Source organism: Mya arenaria, chromosome 5 (assembly GCF_026914265.1).
Source record: "Mya arenaria isolate MELC-2E11 chromosome 5, ASM2691426v1".
Classification (NCBI taxonomy): domain Eukaryota; kingdom Metazoa; phylum Mollusca; class Bivalvia; order Myida; family Myidae; genus Mya; species Mya arenaria.
Window position 1 is genome coordinate 39681150 of NC_069126.1, and position 21810 is coordinate 39702959.

At 31.4% G+C, this 21810-nt stretch overlaps 2 long non-coding RNA genes across 2 annotated transcripts; both read right to left on the reverse strand.

Moving 5' to 3' along the window:
- Positions 1-1421: 1421 nt before the first annotated feature.
- LOC128234146 (uncharacterized) lies at positions 1422-2382 on the reverse strand. Its single transcript, XR_008260886.1, has 3 exons — positions 2328-2382; positions 1841-1938; positions 1422-1509 (listed from the first exon to the last, which is right to left on the reverse strand). It is a non-coding gene; the product is annotated as an uncharacterized LOC128234146 (long non-coding RNA).
- Positions 2383-3867: 1485 nt separating this feature from the next.
- On the reverse strand, positions 3868-5701 carry LOC128233452 (uncharacterized). Its single transcript, XR_008260693.1, has 3 exons — positions 5298-5701; positions 4806-4892; positions 3868-4188 (listed from the first exon to the last, which is right to left on the reverse strand). It is a non-coding gene; the product is annotated as an uncharacterized LOC128233452 (long non-coding RNA).
- Between the last annotated feature and the right edge of the window lie 16109 nt (positions 5702-21810).

The following is a 21810-nucleotide window of genomic DNA, read 5'->3' on the forward strand; positions in this document are numbered from 1 at the left end:
TTTATTATTTATGTCCATACAGCATAATATATTTCCAACCTATATGATATAATGTAATTCAAAATGTTCAAAAATGTTTTATATTAAGATTTCCTCAAATGGTAGCTAAATATGGGACTTATACAATTGATTTCATTTCCGATTCAAAATGCATGGCATGACAATCAGGCGACATATTATACAACTGACAGGCAAAGAGGCATTTGGTATAAGTAAGTATTGGACCACATCTGAAAGAGTTTTCATTGTTTTTGTCCAATCATTAATCCTCAAATCAGAACAGTTTCCAGTAGGAAAATTCTTACCATGCAATAGCCTGTACGAAATTTTCCAACCGTAAAACATACGTAAAACTTTAATTTTTACGTACGGAATCATGGAAATTACGCCCAGAATTAAGGAAAATAATGAACGATTTACGTGTGCTAAGCAGACGGAATCTGACCGTAAAAGTGGACGTAATATTTAAATTAACCGGAATTTTGGAACAGGAATTTTTCAAAAATCTGACCGTAAAATGGCACGTAATATTTAAATAAACCGGAATTTCGGAACAGGAATTTTTATAAAATTCTGTGCGTAAAAATTTCCGTACGTAAAATTAAGATAGAATTTACGTGTGCTAAATGGACGGAATCTGACTGTAAAAGTGGACGTAATATTTAAATTAACCGGAATTTTGGAACAGGAATTTTTCAAAAATCTGACCGTAAAATGGCACGTAATATTTACTGTAACTGGAATTTACAACATTTCTAGAACTCAATTCATTGCTTTTCACTACACCCTTCCCTAAATTTGCCACGAATTGGACGTGGAAAATGGGTGGCAGTTGGTGGAGTATTGGAACGGGTGGCACTTGGTGTAAAACGATGAAAAACAGAATAAAATGGGACTTTGATCTAATTTTTCACCATTTTCCATTGTTCACGTATTGGAACATTTTCCACCAAATGCCACGTGGCAAATTTTTTCACCAAATGCCACCCTAACGTGGCACTTGGTGGAGTATTGGAACGTTTTCCACCAAATGCCACGTGGCAAATTTTTTCACCAAATGCCACCCCAACGTGGCACTTGGTGGAGTATTGGAACGTTTTCCACCAAATGCCACGTGGCAAATTTTTTCACCAAATGCCACCCCAACGTGGCAGTTGGTGGAGTATTGGAACGTTTTCCACCAAATGCCACCTGGCAGTTGGTGGCAAATTTTTCACCAAATGCCACCCCAAGGTGGCAGTTGGTGGAGTATTGGAACAATTTTCCATCAAATGCCACGTTCAGTTTCTTTGATCTTTTTTCACCAAATGCCATGCCAATGTGGCAGTTGTGGAAATTACGTGGCACATGGGGGAAATAAAATCATGGGATTTATGAAGTTTGCATACAACAACCTAAGAACACCAAAAAACATTTCTTTGCAGTCATTTAGTTTCATATGTACACAAAATTACAAAGGATCACAGTTGATGGTGAAGAGCTGTCTGCATTTCTACATTTGGAGAAATCCTGAAAACAGTTTTAGTATTATTTATTTTGGAGGTTTCATTTTAGCTATCATTATTCAAAATATATTTTAAAATTAGATGCATAAATTAAATGACAACATTAAAAACATACTCTTAAATAAGTTTCTTCAGCTTTGGGCCTAGCCATATTAATACCAAGTATAACAACAAAATGATATACCATAACTAATTATAGAATTCAGCCTCATACATTGAATCATTGCAAATATGTTTTACAAGAGCACTTGTCTGTTGTATTAGCAATGACAATACAGGTAAAAAGTTAATTTAACTACCAGTTTTGGTATTTTGAATATTGAAATGTCAATAACCTGTTTCTTTTCTTTAGTGATGCAGTCATTCGGTTGTTGTTTTCTGCAAGTTTGGCTATACTTCTTCTGCTATAGAAGTCCCCTATTCATATTTCTTTCTGAAAAAGCGATCATTTTAATAAATCTGTTCTATATAACAGGGTTTGCCTCACAGAAGAATGTTATTTGTTCTACAATTTGTTCTACAAATGTCTTTGGAAACATGTGTACACCAAGATTCACTTGAATATCTTTATTTTTTCAAAATCATGCAGCCAACAACATGAATTACACCAAGGCTTTGTCAATACCATTAACGATTTTTCTTAAAAACACACACACCCTTTAGATCATATACATCTTCTTCATCTTTTCTTGACTGGCATTTAATATTGTTTATCTCACCCTTCATAGCACTTAGCACTTTTAAATAAGTATAAGCTAATAAAATATGATAAAACTTTGAGGTCAGTCTTCATTTAAGTTATTGTAATATTCAAATATTTACCAAAAAGGTCTTAGAATCTTGTCCAAGTACATTGTCATCCTTATGGGGGGGGGGGGGGGGGTTGTCTGGAAAAAATGTGTATAACATTTCTTTATACATCTTCAACTTCATTGTTCAAATTGAATGATAATTTTTAAACTTAGTACATTGCTTGACTGAGTATTTGTCAATTATTTTGGAATAAAGTGAAACATACTTGACAGTGACATGCATAAAGCTTATCTCTTAGTCAAACTTTAAACAAAGACAAAGAGCCTAATATGTGTAAAAATTAAATAAAATGATAAGTCATGATCTTTTTTGGATGTTAATATGATAAAAAAAAACCAGTTACCTTATAATCAATCCATTTTATTAAACAAAACTGCACAATTTTTTTTCTCACTATTTAAAGTTCCAGAAAATTAATACTAGTAACTGTCAGAAGATTCAAATATTTTGAGGAGATTTTCCAGCAGAGAGGTCATTCCGAGTTTAAATCAAACATTAATGGGATCCCTGTACCTTTGGGGAAATAGCAACAGAGCACATGTACACAGAAAATTAAGTTTAACTCATCATTATCATGATCATGATAATCATCATCACATTGTTGTTGTCGTTGTCATCATCATCATCATCATCATCATCATCATCATCATCATCATCATCGTCACCACCACAACCACCACCACCACCACCACCACCACCACCACCACCATCATCATCATCATCATCATCATCAATAACAACATGTTGTTGTTGTTGTCACCACCACCACAATCATCATGATCACTATCACCACCACCACAATCATCATAATCACCAATACCACCACAATCATATTCACCAACACCACAATGAACTACCAACAACAACACAATTGTCAAAAACCAACCACCACCACCACAATCATCATAATCACCACCACCACAATCATCATAATTACCACCACCACCACCACCACCACCATCATAATCATTATCAATAGAACCACCAACATCATAATCATCATCAATAGAACCACCAACATCATAATCATCATCAATAGAACCACCAACATCGTAATCATCATCAGTTTAACCTGAGCAACATTACCAGTTAGTTTTAAATAGTAGCATATGTAATGATGCTAAAACAGCAGCATGAACAGCAACTGTCGTAAATTCTATTATTATTCCATCATGATAAGTAATGGTTCCATTTTACAGAACTCTTGAGATTTTCTAAGTCTTTTTTCACCAAATGCCACCCAAAAAATTAACTAAGTTCATTTTTTCACCAACTGCCATATGAAAAATTAACTAAGTCCAACTTTTTCACCAAGTGCCACATGAAAAAAAAACTGAGTTCAATTTTACACCAACTGCCACCTCCAGTTGGGTGGAAATTTCATGGCAGTTGGTGGAATTCTTGATATTCCACCAAGTGCCACCCATTTTCCACCAAGTGCCACCCATTTGCCATGGATTTGGGTGGCATTTGGTGGAAGTTGGTGGCAAATTTAGGGAAAGGTAATGCCTGCTTTAACTTTTCCAACTCTTGTCTAAATAAAATAATATAATTTTCTTTCATATTATTTATTATATTATATACTTTATTTACATTTCCATGAGTTTATTTTTTTCTGATTTTAAAATCAATACACTGATTATAATGATATAATCTGCAATATAAATTTATCATGAAATAAAGAGACACTAATTCCTAACAAAGACTTATTTGAAAATAAAAGTTATAGTGTTTTGGAATCGTCTGTGAGTTTTATGTCAATTGTTATTTTCACTTTTTTAACACAGACTCAACTTGCTGGATTGATGATGCCTTTTTTTCCAGTCTAGATCCAAATGTATTCTGACCAGCAACTATGACGTCACACAATCTGCAGTAAAATTTAATATCATGTAAAATTATGTTATCACTAGTATCAAAATGCATCATTTTTAATCCATTTATACATTCTCAAGCACACTTTATCATCCTCACAGCTTAAAGTGACTCTCTCATGACTTTGGACCAACAATAAGTTTTCCCGGTTATGCATCTGAAAACACTTATTTATCATTATTTTACTCTATCATATCAAAATTGCAGAAACAAATACAGTTAAAGTATAAAAAAGGATTTCGGTTAAAGTGGAGTTCGAACCAATGCCGTTTAAGTCAAGAAATTATTAGAAAACAGCAGGCTTGTCCACACAGCCACCAGGACTTATACAGATTGGTGGATATGTTGACAAGGACATGCCCAGCAGTCAAACCCTGTTTTATGGATCTGGGCAATGGCTAGAAACATGCAACAAAACACAAATGCAAACATTCAACCAACATAGCCTGTGTTTTAATTACCCGCTACATAAAGATGTTACTCATCACAAATGTGTTTTTGTTGTTTTTTACATGAGTAACAATACTGCTTTAAAACTATAAGACTATAAAATCAGCATGATTTCCATATAGATATATTTCTTTCTGAATTAAAATACAATCCTCCACAAACCTTTTTTGAGGGTAAGGTCTGCTTTATATGCTCCAACTGTTACTTTCAGATCTTGTTTTCTCCCTCGTCATTGAATATTAAAGCCATCTACAAGCATTTTAACAAAGAATAACATACATATACAGAAAAACATAATTAAAACTCACAATTTTACTGTCAGACTTGTCACTTACAGTTTCTTAAGTTGATAGTTATTTAAGTTATCTATACACTTTACTTTTTATTATGCAATGCATCATGCATGTACATTTATATGGCTTTATGACAAACTCAATTTAAACATTTCCCTTTTCCACATACAAATGTAAGGTTATGACCATGTTTTCTATACAAATACAATCTGAAATACCATGTGTTATGAACTCACAGTGAGGGGAATAGCATTATTTTACTTATCTATAGCATAACTTTTTAAAAGACTCATAATTATGTAACAAATAGGAAAAAATGAATGACATATAATTTAAGATACATTTTGAAATAAGTGTTTACCTTCAAACCATGAGAGATCCTGATTATATCCAGCAAAACAATAAGAATCTTCAGAAGGTTAAATCACCATGGCTGCCGTGTTTACATCAAGAAAACCAGAAAACCCGCTTGAACATTTGAAATCCACTGATCTAATTGGCTACTGAGCCCTGATTCACTGCATACTCACTGAAATTTTCTGCCTGACCTTAGATAATCTGATAAGCCCAGGCAATATGTACTGTGAGAAATAGCTTGGCCAATAAACAGAGCACACTGATAAAAGCCAAAAGGCTTCTAATTTCTAAAGAATACAAAACTGAATTATTTATGTTCTTGTTTTGCTTTAGAAAAGTGTATAGTGTGTAAGGTTAAAGAACAATTAACATTAATAAGGTTATAAACCAATAACATTAGAATGTATGTTTATCTTTTTGTGCTTTCTTAAACTTATGAAATGAAAATTTAATAATAAAAATAATAATAATAATAATAATAATAATAATAATAATAATAATAATAATAATAATAATAGTAATAATAATAACAATAATATTAATATAAATAATAATAATGATAATAATAAATAAAAAAATATAATAATAATAATAATAATAATAATAATAATAATAATAATAATAATAATAATAATGAAAACAATAATAATAATAATAACAATAATATTAATAATAATAATGATAATAATAAATAAAAAAAATATAATAATAATAATAATAATAATAATAATAGTAATAATAATAATAATAATAATAATAATGAAAACAATAATAATAATAATAACAATAATAATAATAATAAATAATGATAATAAATAGATGATATTAATAATAAAATTAATTATAATAAGAAGAATAAAAATAAAGACAAATTCTGATGATGCACAATTCAACATAAAAGTCATTAAGAAAAAAATTGAAGTCCCTATTTACGGCCAGAAAAATAAATTTTACGTCTGTCATGTAAAACTTACTCTGTTTTAGCAGTGAAAAGTATTTCAGAAATTTTCTAAGTTTGAAATTACGGCCAGAATCAGTTTCCAACCGTAATTTTGTATATTTTCTGTACGGAAATGAATGAAGCTCCAGTCCAGGTACATAACTTTCCTGCCCACAAATAAATTACTGCCAGATTATGAGCGTAAATATGATATTCCTGCCACTTTCCTGCCAAATTCTGGCCGGATTCCTGCTGAAAATTTCGTACGGGAAGTTGAATGCAGATAAATAACAACAATGTTTATGAGGATATGAAGGATTTGGCGTTATTTTCAGCTATTTTAACTGTGAACTAGTGCATTTTGTTAAATTTTGCTCCAATATCGAAATTAAAAGTTAACTGCGCCATTAATTAAGAACAGCTTTCGGGTTGCACACTGGATGCCCGCCCTCCACCAAAAACACAACACAGTACACACTACTTATCCATCAGAACACTAATTCTAGTTTTTTAACCTGTATTTGTTATTGTTAATAAGTTAAAATTGATTCCCTAAGAGTGGTGAAGTGTATTATTGTATAAATCATTATGATTCATATCAAGGGTAAATAAAAATGACTACCAATCTACTTGCAGCATAGGTTAAATTTTAATATACAATTGTACATCAGATGTTGTTTCGAGAAAATGGTCGAGGTGCTCCGATTGTCTTACCCCCGGTACTTAATATTGAAAGCAAAAATTAACAATATGGTACAAAACAGTTACAGCACCTATTTCCCTTGTAATTTAAATGAATTAAAACTAATAAATTGAATTAGTTGTATAATTTCAACAATAAAAATATGAAATCAGCTTATATATGATATCAGAAACAGACTGTTTTCACTATCAAATACTTAATAATAATGTCAATAGACTTTCAGAATGATGCACATAAAATCGGATGAGCCTCAGTTTATGAAAGTAGCAATGCCATATTTGCATTTAAATCACTAAAAACAAACCAACTTAATATCTTCTAATTTTCAATCAGACTTTAGCCTAGCTCTCTGAGTCACAACAATGATCACATATTTTATAATAAATTATAAAAATGATAAAATATGTTGAATTTGTTGAATTGAAAGGTCAAGATCCTGATTCTGCCAGGCAGATTCATCTCAAATGCACATAGATATGTGACCACATGCTTAATATGCCTTAGTGTTTATGCTCATGTCTCCATTAAATGAATCGACAGACAGATTGATGAAAATAACCGCCAACTTTTAATTAGTTCATTTATAAGTTATATACAGTTTCTTATCTAGCTGTTTTATACGCACTTAGCTAGTAAAGAGATATCCTTGTCAAACACTGAGAAATAAGTTGTTTTTTTACTTCAATAACTTTTATTAAAATTATTTAGTAGAGATATTTTACTGTAGCATTTGGATAATACACTGGGTAGTTATTACTGGCCACCAAAGACTATAATGATTGTTCATGATCGGCTGAAGACTATGTGAATAAATATCAAGTCCAGGATATCCATACAAAATTTGGCATGATTCACTAGACTCAGACTGATGTGACATCGCAGAGATTTGGTCATTACTGCAGATATAACGTGTACACTAATATTTGTAGTCTTTTTAACTGAAATTGTCACACTTTTTCAACTAATATTGTCACACTTTTGGTTTGTTCTGTGTTGTATAGAATAGTACAGATATTTGGCTAAATCTTAAAATAAAAGAGAAAAGATGCTTATTTCACAATAAAAATAAGGATTATAGTTAATGATATCATACAATCTTTTTTCCATGTCCAAACCTGTTTCTTGCTTGTGAACATATCGATAATATTGTATAATTTATTCATTCAACTGAGGAAAAATGTTTCTTGATTCAAATGAATATTTTTTTTCCCCTGCAAATCATGCTTAATTAATGAGATTTATCTTATGTTTCAACTATTTATTTCAGTTTTCAATCTTAAAAAATGGTTTCAGTTCACAGTTGCTAATATTATAGTCATTTAATCTGGTAAAAACATTTGGTAACTAATATACCGGGGTATATGAAGGGCAATTTGAAATCGGCAAATAGGACAGTAATTTGCAGTAATTAAATTTATTTGCAGCTTTTGTTCTAAAAGTGACCTATGTGCATAACTATTTTGTGTATTATATTATGAAGCATCATTTAAATAGTATAAATGCAATATAAACCATACTGAAAAATAAAATATCATATAGAACAGTTTCGTATAGTGAAACAATATTTTAGTTTTAGTGATTTTTGACTGCGAAACTGTTCTAAGTAACATTTTGTTATAAATACATATTTTAACAAGAGTGACACTCACAAAATACGCCCATCAATAATTTCTTGGATTCTAAGACAACTTACTGTCACATTGGCCCTTTGAGAAGCAAGCTTTTCAAGAAGCAAATGATTTCCCAAAGACGATCAACGTGTTCGGGATTTGAAAAACAACATTCATGTAAAAATCGTCTCCAAGAGATGATTCATCCTTAATCGTACCCAAGAGACAATCAGTGTGTACTTGGCAAAGCATTTATACCGGCAAACATGCGGACAACATTGTGGAGCCGCCCGCCCACCCGCCCAATTTTGACAAATTCAGGGGGCCATAACTCTGGAGTGCCTAGAGCGATTTGGCTGGTTATCGAACTTGACCTAGATATTTCACCAACAAACACTTTCATGAAGGTTGGTGGAAATTGGATGAGAAATATTCAAGTTAGAGAGCGGACAACATTGTGGAGCAGCCCGCCCGCCCGCCGCCCGCCCGCTATGGGTGTTCCCATAATACGGCCATCGTAAGATGGGCGCATAAAAAGGCATTGGTTAAAGTTTGAGTCATACCTTTATTTCTGACATCATTTTGAACTTTATTTCCGAGTTTAGTAACAAGAAAAGCCTAATTCAGCAAAATAAACAGTTTTTATATAATTTTGTGTTAATTTGTCAATGTTGGTTTTACAATTGAAATGCTGTTGTGATTGTAAAGGCATTTGTCTGGCACAAGTGTGGTTGACTGCTATGTAAGCGTATTTTAACCATATTACTGTATCAACCTTATCTGTATACATCACTGACTAAAGCAGACACAGGTGGACAATGCTATACATTCTCAACTACACCAGTTAATACAATTATGCATTTTTTTAGCAAATTTACAATTGTGATGTCACTATTTCCTATCTATAATAATAACTCAGATATGTAAAAATTCTACAATTGCTATAAAATCACATACATTCAACTCTGATTGTAGAGTTAACTTTCATTTTTATTCACTTCCATTTTCACAATCAACTGCTCTATTATACCCTTATTATCTTAATTTGGTATTTGATTGTCGTGGTCATGAAACCCAAGCTCTGTAATAGTGCTATAGATTAAAAACAACATGTATGTATATTACTCAAAATCATCATTTTAATTCATAATGTTTTATGTTCTTCAATTGGAATTCTCTGGAAAATAGTTGCAACTTTTTCAATAAAAATTATATTGTATGCAGACATGTGAACCTTTGGCAATGACAGAGAGGTAGATTTAGGTCACTTAAGTGGTAGGTAGGGTTCAAAAGCGATAAATTTCTTATTCCTTTAATTTTCAGTCAATAACAATGATTGTCACAATGTAAACAAAAACTTGATATTTGTTACTTTTTTTTAGATTTTCGGAAAATACACATAAAATACGTTATGGTTCCGAGTCATATCATGTCAGTGTTTTTGATTGAGAAACAGAAGGAATATTTATAACCAACGACTTGTAAAAACTAGATTATATTCAGTGCAGCTGCTAATAAATCAAATCAGACTGCCAAATCAGGTCAGAGTGTAAGTGCAGACGACTGCAGAATTGTGTATGTTAATTTTCCCCACCAAAATGTCGTAAAATTTTATAAGCCGTAGATAATTGGTAACATCTTGGAAATGTTTTCTTTTAAATGTTTTGACAGTTTTATAATGTCTTTGAGATAAACAAAAATGCTGATTAGTAGGATGCCAATTAACAAAGAATGCTTATTAGTGGTCTTTTGTACTGTACTGGTAACTAAGCAACGATCTTGGCCAAAGTGTAAAGTGATATGACAAGTTGTTTATTGCACCATGTTCTTTAAAGTGATAGAATTTTGAGGTTTTTAAAAGAGCATTTAAGAGTGATCTATTTTGATGGGTAAATGGTTAGACACAGGGGTGTCAAAAGCGGTATATTTTTCCTACCGCCAGTAGAGTTCACATGTATGTCGTATGCATTTCTTACGTATTTCTTTTTTCCTATTGAACAAACAGACAAGTAATTTTGCATGTACATATATGGTCCACTTCATTATTTTTCTAGCACATTACTTAATTTTTTTCTACCAGTTGTTACATTGACAAACGCCACGATTTTATGAATTTTATATCAGTCTCCAAATTAAATCAACTTTAAAATTTCTTTAGAGATGGCCATTTCCCTTAGATGATAAATAAGCAATAAGCAACGGCTTCCGCCATCTTGAAAATTGTGCGTGTAAATTTTTGGTTATTGTGAAATTAGCGTTAGGCTAAATAACACTAAATTCTATTTTCTTTCGGAACCCGTCTATATATATATCAGAGTGGGTCTGGAAAAGCACTGGAAAGAGTAGGTACATGGTTTTCCATGGAATTTCCAGAGATTTCCGTAGATTTCCAAAAATTCTCCAGAGCCACTTCTGGAAAACAGTGTGGAAAACTTCTGGGCATTGTTTATATTTCCGCTTAAACCCTGAAAACCTGTGGAAACAGTATGAAAAGTTGGGACTTAGAATATTTTCTGCCTGCTTATTCTCTGGAAAAAAAACTTTTTTTCTACAAAATTTGGACTTAGCTTTTTTTGTGAAGATTTCACGAGATTCTTTTTAAAGCTAGATCTAGGCATATTTTACTGAACATTTTTGTGGAGCAAAATTGTACACTTGGTCTTCTCCAGTCAATCATAAGCCCAGCTGGAATTTAAAATTATTAAGAATGAAATCATATTATTGAAAACTAATAATTTCTATAGATTCAACAGTCTGAAATTGACAATTTTATCAAATTGTATAGTTTTATTCTTTTCAATTTATTGCTTTAATTTGAAACCATGTAAATGATATTTATTTGATTTGATTTATACATTTTTATGAAATCATTTTTCCACCAAAATTAAAGAAAAAATTTTCTCTGAAAAACACTATTTATGCTATCAAAATGTTTAATAGAATATGTCAAAACTAGTTTAAACTGTGAGAATAAATATGATTTATTTGGTTTCAGATTTTTGAATAACTAACAAGGTGTAAGTGTAGTTTTATTATGTTGAAAATATTTGAGGTGATACGCAAACTTTAACGTAAATTCTAAGTCGAAAAAGGGGCATACTTCTGTCCAAATGCTTCATACAGTGACCTTCTCCTGTGTACAGGGTAGGGGCATGATGGTGAACAAGTGTGCAAAGTTTTAAAGCCATATGTCAATGGACTTTGAAAATATTTGAGGTGGTACGCAAACTTTAACATAAGTGGTTACGCCGACGCTTAGGTGACTAGGATTGCTCTCCTTATTCTTTGAATAGTCGAGCTAAAATCATAGAACACCTATATTTTCTGTTTCCTAGATCATTACTAATACTACCAAAAATGTATGTAAAACAAAACTCTGACTTTCATCAAAAGTTCATGAGCTGATTTTTTTTATATAATTGCGCAGATTGGTGGCTTTTTTTGTTGAGTTTAGCATTCACAACATTTGCACATCAAACACATAGTTCAATGCATAAGCAGACATACATGCAGTTTTTAAAGTAAACTAAAAATGAATTTTTAAGTTAACGAAGGGTACATGTTGCTGAAATTGATTATCTGTTATGCCAAACTTCCCGTGCCAAAAAAAAGCTCAGCTTTCTAAAAAGCGCAGCTTTAGCTTAGCTAAAGCTATGCTTTACAAAAAGCTGCGTTTTTTTAGCTAAGCTATTTTGAAAAAGCTTAGCAAAAGCTGTGTTTTTTATAGAAAGGTTAGCAAAAGCTGTGCTTTTTAATAATAGCTTAGCTAAAGCTATGTTTTTTCTCTAAATAGCTGCGCTTTTTCTTCAAAGCTGCGCTTTTTAAAAAAGAGCTGCACAAAAGCTATGTTCTTTTCTCTAAAAGCTGAGTTTATTCTTCTAAGCTGCGCTTTTTGTTTATGAAGATGCGTTTTTTAAATCAAAGCTTAGCTAAAGCTGCGTCTTTTGACTAGGTAAAAGATTGCCTCTTATAAAAGCTGCGTCTTTTTCATATTAGCTGCGTCTTTTCCAAAATTAAAGTTGGGTTAGTATTTCTTTAAAAGACTAAGCTTTTCAAACAAAAGACTAAGCTTTTCAAACAAAAGACTAAGCTTTTGGAGAAAAACAAAGGTTTATATTGTGAAATTCACTTTTCAAAATTTTCTTATTTATTTATAACACAGTTAAATAGAAATTCCAAATATTTTTTTGTGTTTTTTTTTATTCAGGTGTCTGAAAATATATAATTTTTCTAAATTCCTTTAAATTGTTTTGAAAATGTGTCCCATCTCGTCAGGTCCTGATTATTCTATTTTATTTTTTTTTTCATTTTAAACTAAAATTGAATCCATTTTGGTCAAGTTATTTTTTGTCTCTGTACATGCTGATTCGATTTAAAATAAGACAATTTTTGGCTGTCTTTGGCATTTAACCAGTGCCATTAAACTGGGTTTTTTATGTTTAAACTTTTTGCTACTCAGAGCTAGTTTCTGTAGTTTTTGGCATAAATATTTTGGCAGGAACATACATCTTTTTTTTATTGGCATCCCTTTTAAAAGTGTATCTTTAGTTTTATTGATAATCTACTGTCATTATAGAGTGCATTTTAAGTGTATCTTTTTACTAAGAAGTGCATCTTTTAGTTTAGGTAAAAAAAGTAGTATCTTTGTGTAATAAAGTGAACTATTATGAAATTACACACATAAATACAAGAATATGAATCAATCAAACAATCAATTAATCAATCAACCAGTAAATAAGCATTTTATTATTGATCAATATACGTTCAAACTAAAATAAAATAAAATAATGAAATAAAAAGAAAGCTTATTTTAAAAATCAAAAATGTATTATAATTTATTATTTAAATCAAAAGAACACATTTTACTTATAGGCAAGAATCACTTGCATGTAATAATAACATTTATAGAATTATTATTCCTTAAATTTCTTGTAATGCCACTACCAAATTCTTTGTCATTTCCTTTCCAATTTTACAACATGCATGATAAGCCTGATCTTATCTGATTGTACCAAGGATCAATTAAATCTCAGCATTTAGGGAGCCAATTTCAAATCAAAGCTACTGGAAGCCATTTTGTTGGGATTTCATTAAAATAATTTTGATGATGTTTTAATTAATAAATGAATTCACACCAATTAAAACAAATTTATAGTAAAGGTAGTAGTGAAGTAAAATAATGATCATTAGATCAGGTAAATATGAACTATGATTAGAAACATGACATACCACTATTGGATGATTTGTGATAAACTGACATGTGAAAGCACTCGGGTCATGGTATGTATTCTTTATTTCAGTTGTTAATTTCACTGTTATGACACTTGACTACTTGTTGGACTTTTATTTGTCAACTTTCAATCTAGTGCACATATTTTAATAAATAACAATGCTGTTGTAGATAGTAGATGGATGTAGGATTATTGGTCCCAGATAGTTGATTTACATAGTTTTAAAACTATCAAGATGCACTTGTTTTCATCCTTATATATATGTTAATATCATATTAACATATTAAGCTGAAATTGCCATACATATGCACACTAGCACCTTTGAAGCTATACAAATGATTACAGTGTTGGTTTTTGGAGGGGTCATAAAACTGCCATCTGCCACATGGCTTACCAGTTATTGGAAACTGGCCAAATTGGGTCAATCAATTTAAGTTAAGTACTAATAAAGTCATTACTTATTTAAAATATGATACCCTGTTTTATTCCAGAGCTGTCAGGAATCTCTAGATTTGACAAAAATATAACAAAAGATCCTTGAGACCACGGTCATTTTCAAATTTGTAGCTTTAACAGTTTCATGATTTTCTATCAATTATTTTTGCCACTGAGTAAAAGGTTATTTTATTATTGCTAAATTTGACAAATATGTACTTGTTTGTCTGTCTGTAAATATATTATGTCCAGTTACAAGGTGTCATGTTAAATTAAATATGAAATAATAAAAATATATGTTACACAAACTCATGTTTAGGAAATTTAAATTAAGCAAAATGTGTATGTATTTATTCAAATGTGTTCTATATATATATAAATATTTTTGTAAAAATGGACACTTTTAATGCAGGTAAAATGCACCTGAGTGAATTTGTGCTCTTTTTTAACACAGAAAAATACACTTTAAACACAGCTTTTTTCATAAAATTTGGGTGCAAAAGATTCCCTTTCAATCAGTAAAAAGGAAGTGTGTTTTAAGCACTTCTTTACTGAAGTGTGTTTAACTGCGTTTTTAACACCAAAATGCGCACTTAAAACGCAGTTGAGTGCGTCTTTTTCTAGAAGTGCGTTTTTGAAGGCAATTTTTAGTTGCTTATTGGAGATAAAAAACGCAGTTTTTCCCCGCACCTTTTAGTGCCCTTTTGCACAGAAGTGCGTTTTGAGTGCATTATTTTACCAAAAAAAAAACGGTTTAAACACACTTAGTGCATTTTTTTTTCTTTTATTTCGTTTCAAGCGTATTTTTTTTGGTTAAAAAACGCATTTTAGATACACTCAAGTGCGTTTTTAGTGCGTTTTTTTGTAAAACCTTTTCTTCACCTGTAGTATTTTTTATGAAAAAAGGAGCTACGTTTTTTTTAAAAAAAAGCTGCGCTAAATTAGCTAAGCTATTTGAAAAGCTTCATCATAAAGCTAAGCTTTTGGGCCATTCGCCATAAAGCTGCGCTTTTCATAATTAGCTAAGCTATTTTGAAGAAAAAACACAGCTCCATCCAAAAGCTAAGCTTTTTTGCCAATTCTGCCATAAAGCTGCGCTTTTCATAATTAGCTAAGCTATTTTAGAAAAAGCTAAGCTTTTGGGCCAATACCACCATAAAGCTGCGCTTTTCATAATTAGCTAAGCTATTTTAGAAAAAGCTAAGCTTTTGGGCCAAAACCACCATAAAGCTGCGCTTTTCATAATTAGCTAAGCTATTTTAGAAAAAGCTAAGCTTTTGGGCCAATACCGCCATAAAGCTGCGCTTTTCATAATTAGCTAAGCTATTTTAGATAAAAAAAGCTAAGCTTTTGGGCCAATACCGCCATAAAGCTGCGCTTTTCATAATTAGCTAAGCTATTTTAGATAAAAAAGATAAGCTTTTTGGCCAATACCGCCAAAAAGCTGAGCTTTTCATAATTAGCTAAGCTATTTCAGAAAAAGCGCAGTTCCATCAAGAAGCTAAGCTTTTGGGCCAATACCGCCATAAAGCTGCGCTTTTAATAATTAGCTAAGCTATTTTAGAAAAAGCTAAGCTTTTGGGCCAATACCGCCATAAAGCTGCGCTTTTCATAATTAGCTAAGCTATTTTAGAAAAAGCTAAGCTTTTGGGCCAATACCGCCATAAAGCTGCGCTTTTCATAATTAGCTAAGCTATTTTAGAAAAAGCTAAGCTTTTGGGCCAATACCGCCATAAAGCTGCGCTTTTCATAAAAATAGTTTAGCTATTTTGCCCAATATCACCAAGAGCTGAGCTTTTTTAAGAAATTAGCTAAGCTATTTTGGCAAAAAAGCATAGCTTTAGCGCAGCAGCTGTGTTTTTTTTTCAAAAAAGCTGCGTTTTTTCTATAAAAAAAGCTGTGCTTTTTCGGGCCAATACCGCTAAACTTTTAGCTATGCTTTTAGCTGTGCTTATAGCTCAGCTTTTAGCTTAGCTTTAGCGAACCTTTTTTGGCACGGGTTGCCTCAAATAATTAAAAAACAAATAAACCACATACATAATTTGAATTTTGAAACTTTAATTGTGTGTTTGTGAATACATTTTATTGACATATTTTTCTGTTATAAGGACACTCAACACCTATGTGTTCTCCTTTGATGTCAAACCTGAAGGCACAATAATGATAGGTATAAGAGTTTCATCAAAAACAAAAATTGACACTTTTTTCACATCTAATCCAATGTAGCTGTAAAATGTTTAAAGAACATAATGTTTAAAACATAAGGTTATTCTGACTAAAGAACATGTTTAATCATTAGAATCATAATAGCTAAGTGCTTGTGACAGAATTATTTAAAACAGGCTGTATCTTCTTAAAATGTTTTGTTGTTACAAGCAATTGGAATGACTTCTCAGAGACTAGGTGCATTTTCACTGACTTCCATATTTGAGGCCTCATCACAATAAGTTCGGTCCACATTTCTTTTATTTGTGCCTGGACAAATGTAATTAATTGTTGATTTTAAAATATATTTCAACCCCCAAGAAATTCAGTTGGGGCCTCAAAACGTGTGCTATAGTCTTGTGCATATTACAGCAAAAACTATGCATACACTTTTTTAACTAGATATAGAAAAATCACAATTCGGATGAGATTTGCCTTTAAATGCAATGTTATGAATCACTTTTAAGTCCCATTAACCAGTAATTGTGTTCATTGTGACAAGGGACATTGAAGCTCACTGCTTTTGGTAGACCTGAAGGAGCCCTGGAACTCTTGACATATAAACGTTTATACCACTAAGGCTTACCTTTCTTACAAAAGGCAATTCCTCCAATGATATCTACTATCACATCTCCTGCCTTTAACGCATATCCAATTATAATGTATATCTATAGGCCAACAATTGCAAACGCAGTCACATTCTGAAAACACATATTAAATAGTGAATATATAAAGTAAATAATAAACTTTTTTATATTACAGAAGCCAAAATCTGTGCATGTTTTTCTCTCAGTACATCTATTTCTATAATATATATACATTCTTCATTGACATTAAAAGTAAAGACTTTCCAGGAAAGCAGAGCAATAAATGTTATGCAAGACAAATTATATTCGTAAAAAGAAGATAATGAAATTTTAAGCAATGTTATATTTGAAAAAGTTAACCATATATATATATATATATATATATATATATATATATAGCATACCTTCTTCGCAACAGTCGTTTTTGCAAACTGTAAAGGAAGAAAACAGATAATATTTAAGTTTATATTTTTTTTTCTAATTTTTATATCAGTTGGGCATATAATGCAAAACTGCAATATGGTTGAGCCTTCACATATACTGTTGTTATATATATACAATGTATATATGTATTAATATACAACATGGGCAACAGTGCTCAAATTCAATTTTAGTTAGAAATATGTGCACATATTCTTATATAAATATGGTACAATTATAGAAAAAGTTTGAATAAGAAATAGAGTCATAAATAATTGTAATATAATGGCCATAAATAACTTTAAAGACTAATTTTACAACATTTTACAAAGATATCTCACATACCTAGGACGAAAAAGAGGATGACAGCAATAATGCTGTACACCAGATTCAAAACTACCCAACCATTCATGCAACGGTGGGCTTGCTCCCCCAAGTAATCTTTTAGCCATTTTTTTCTTCTAACGTCTGAAAATAAGCACATTAAAGTCAACATCATATAATAATATGTCTTAGGATGGCTATGTTGTAGGCTTGATAAATCAGGGTTTGTGATCAAAAGAAAATTCATTTTGATACTTCCATGAATACTAAACCTTTTATTGAGGTCACAAGATTCAACTATTGTGAGTTCAAACAAAAGCTGTCACAGAGACAGTGCGCTCGACTATTCCGCCGCTTTTCGGTGTATGGATTGAAAAGTTTTGGCGAAACATGCATGGATCACTGTTAGATTAGATTTCAATGCAATACATGATGTGCTGAGATATTTACATAAATTGAATTGGAAAATATTTGAGGTGGTACACAAACTTTAATGTAACTTCTAAGTCGAAAAAGGGGCATAATTTTGTCAAAATGCTTGATAGAGTTACCTTCTCCTGGGTACAGGTTGGGGGCATGATGGTAAACAAGCGTGCAAAGTTTCAAAGCCAGATGTCAATGGACTTTGAAAATATTTGAGGTAGTACGCAAACTTTAACGCAAAGTCTAAGTAGAAAAAGGGGCATAATTTTGTCAAAATGCTTGATAGAGTTACCTCCTCCGGTGTACAGGCTGGGGGCATGATGGGGAACAAGTGTGCTAAGTTTTAAAGCCAGATGTCAATGGACTTTAAAAATCTTTGAGGTGGTACGCAAACTTTAACGTAAATTCTAAGTCGAAAAAGGGGCATAATTTTGTCAAAATGCTTGATAGAGTTACCTCCTCCTGTGTATTGGTTGGGGGGGCATGATGGTGAACAAGTGTGCAAAGTTTCAAAGCCATATGTCAATGGACCCCGACGCTCAGGTGACTAGGATAGCTCTCCTTATTCTTCGAATAGTCAAGCTAAAAATAATTCTATAATCTGATCTCAGAGACATTGTTTTCAACCCAGCAAGGCTCATACTTTAACTTGATAAAGTAAAGATAAGTTGGAACCTTTAGCTATCTTTAATGAAATAAGTCTATTTAGTTTAATACCATTAAGTGCATGCAAAAAGTGATCTTGATCAACCCTATGGTATGGTAAAAGCAGGCCCTATGTTTTCATTTAAACATTTAGGAAATCTAACTATTTAGCCTCGTTTTCAATCATCTTGGCACACTTGTATCTCAACCTTGGCTTAATGGTCCAAAAACTGGCCCATATTTCAAGTTGAGACTGGTAAAAATTTGGCATTTTTTATAAATTAAGAACAATTATTCCTGGTCTACTGATCAGATTAGGAGATGAATACTTATAAATCAAGGACAACTCTTGATCTACTGGTAATATTTGGCCCAGACTTGACCATCACTGGTCTTGCATGTGGCTATATACAAAACAAGTGTCAAAGTTCCAATAAGATTGGTTACAAATGTAGATGCTAGAGTGGTTACACACTTATTATGGACAACAGACCATTGACAAAAGGCAATCACATTTAAAGCTCACTTATAGGTGGGCGAAAATCAGCCACGCAGTTCTAAAGGATAGATTTATTATTTGAAATTTAAAAACAAGTGACTTATAACATTTAGACATTGTTTAAAGACTATAAAGAAGTAAATGCTGATATTAATTGCTCTATTCCATCTGAGTCTAACAAGTTCACAGAGATAAACCTAGTAAGCGATTTTCGTAATTCTCGCATAAAATTGTCTAAATGCATAAATGTGAGATTTATTCATGCGCTCTCTTGCAGTTTGTGTATTTTGTGTCTTTTCATTTTTTTTTTATAAAAATACAGCATCCTCTTTGCCTCTTGTTTATTTATTAAATTATGCCATTCACTCAGCTGTCGTCTATGATTTGCCTGTTCTAAATTATCAATTTTTTTCACCGATATCATCTATACACTTGATTTCAAGCATTTTTGTGACCCCATTTTAGTTAACTTGGTTTTAATCTGCATTTAATAAGCATTTTCATTATCGGTCAAGCCTCTTAAGACCTCAATAAGTATCATCTTTACAATTAACATTCACCGAGGTATTTGGTGAATCAAACCTTATGATTCAGACAATCATTCTAAACCTTGAAAGATTATTTCTAAAAGATATTACAAATAAAGTAAACGACAAGGAAAATTCTTTAATGTGCATGATTTGTTAACTGTGGCATTGATTAACAATACCAATGGTTTGAATAATACTAAAAGTTCACATCAGTTTATTTTCAATACAAGTGTTTCATTTAGTCAGAGAAATAAACATACATAAATAATTGATATTATCATGAATTAAAAAACTGTTTAGGATTGTTTTATTACTGCATTATACATTTCTTATAAAAAAAAAATCACTAAAATTAAATTTCTCTCACCAATTTTTGACAAATGAGAGCAATTCACTCATTGAAAATCTGACATAGAATTTACCTTGAGTTCATTGTACTTTTTTAAAAGGACTAATTTAAGACACCAGATGGACCAAAAATCAGCTTAATACAGTATTTCCTCAAAACAAGCTTAGAATTGTAAATGTGAACTTATTAATATAAGTAGGAGGCTGATAATACATCATTTTACATGTATTGATTAAAGAATAAACAAACAATTCTGTTGCTGCCTCATCTGAGTTTCCCTGCTTAAGAAAATAGGCATAACGGTTTCCCAGATTAAATCATATCTGTATATGAGGACAGATAAATATACTTTTGCTATTTCTGAACTTTCTGGGATTTATGTGGTAGACAACCAAAGTAAATTTTGAATTTGAAAAATGTGCAAAAACTGCTATTTAAGATGCGTGTGTCATAATTATGCAATGTGATAATAAGTTAAAGATTTAATTTGTTGTACACAACAATGTCAATTTTATGTAAGTTTTTGACATTTATTTTTGCAATGGTATCATCTGTTGTCTAGTCCCTTTAAGCTTCATCAAAAAGTATTAAGTCATATTTACCTTTAAGTACGAATAAAGTCCAGCCTAATGATGGGAGACTAAAGAGAGTGGAGACGACTATCCACACAATTTTATGGATACAACAGTCACATTTGCAATCTGAAGTGGAAAACAAAAACATAAAAAGTTTTGAATTTAGTAAAACAAAATGCCAATTTGTAACTAACATTATAGTAACATTGGTGCTGGGTGAAGGACAGCTTCTGAATTTCTGTAAAGAACAAATAACTGACAGAAGTAAATTAATAAATGCTTCATTTAGCGAATTGACATTTTTTTCAGAAAATGCAAAAAAAAAACATATTTTTTTTGTAAACCACAGCCAATATTTTTCACCCCAAATTGACCAAAAACACTTGTAAATCTATGTTGCATTATAAACAATGCAAAAACATGTTATTGTACCCTTGTTTGGGAGTGTCCTCTTTGTTTTTGTCTACACAAAAACTCCAATATTGGAATGATAACCCATAAAATTTGGTGTACTAACCATTCTGTAACTACCATCCAGATATATAACAAGGCTAGTGATATGTTTAGCATACCCTATTTATAGGACGTTGTCCTTGACAACATGGTACAAAACAGTTCTATACCCAGTATTGGGTATTTACATAAACCTAAGGAACCTTAGAAGCATTTTTTAAGGGAGAATACAGTTATACTCATTCAGGATTATCAGTCCAAGGCCATACAAAAAAATGTTGGAATGTATGGTGGCAATTTTCTTTTAAGTTTACCATTTCATTTAAAGAGGAGCCAGGACGAAGGTAAAAACACTTAGTCCTATATAATTAGTAATGATAATCCTTTAAGATTACTACATTATTTACTTCAGAATAAGGTTAAATGAAATTCCCAAAAAATATTCATTTTATAGACCTGTTTCACGATTTTGGATTTGCCACAGACATACTATAACATCATCTTAAAATGCTCGCTTACTTTAACATTTTTGGAACAAATTCATAGAGAAAAAAAAATGGAGTGGCCTATGGTAAATTTAAGTGTTAT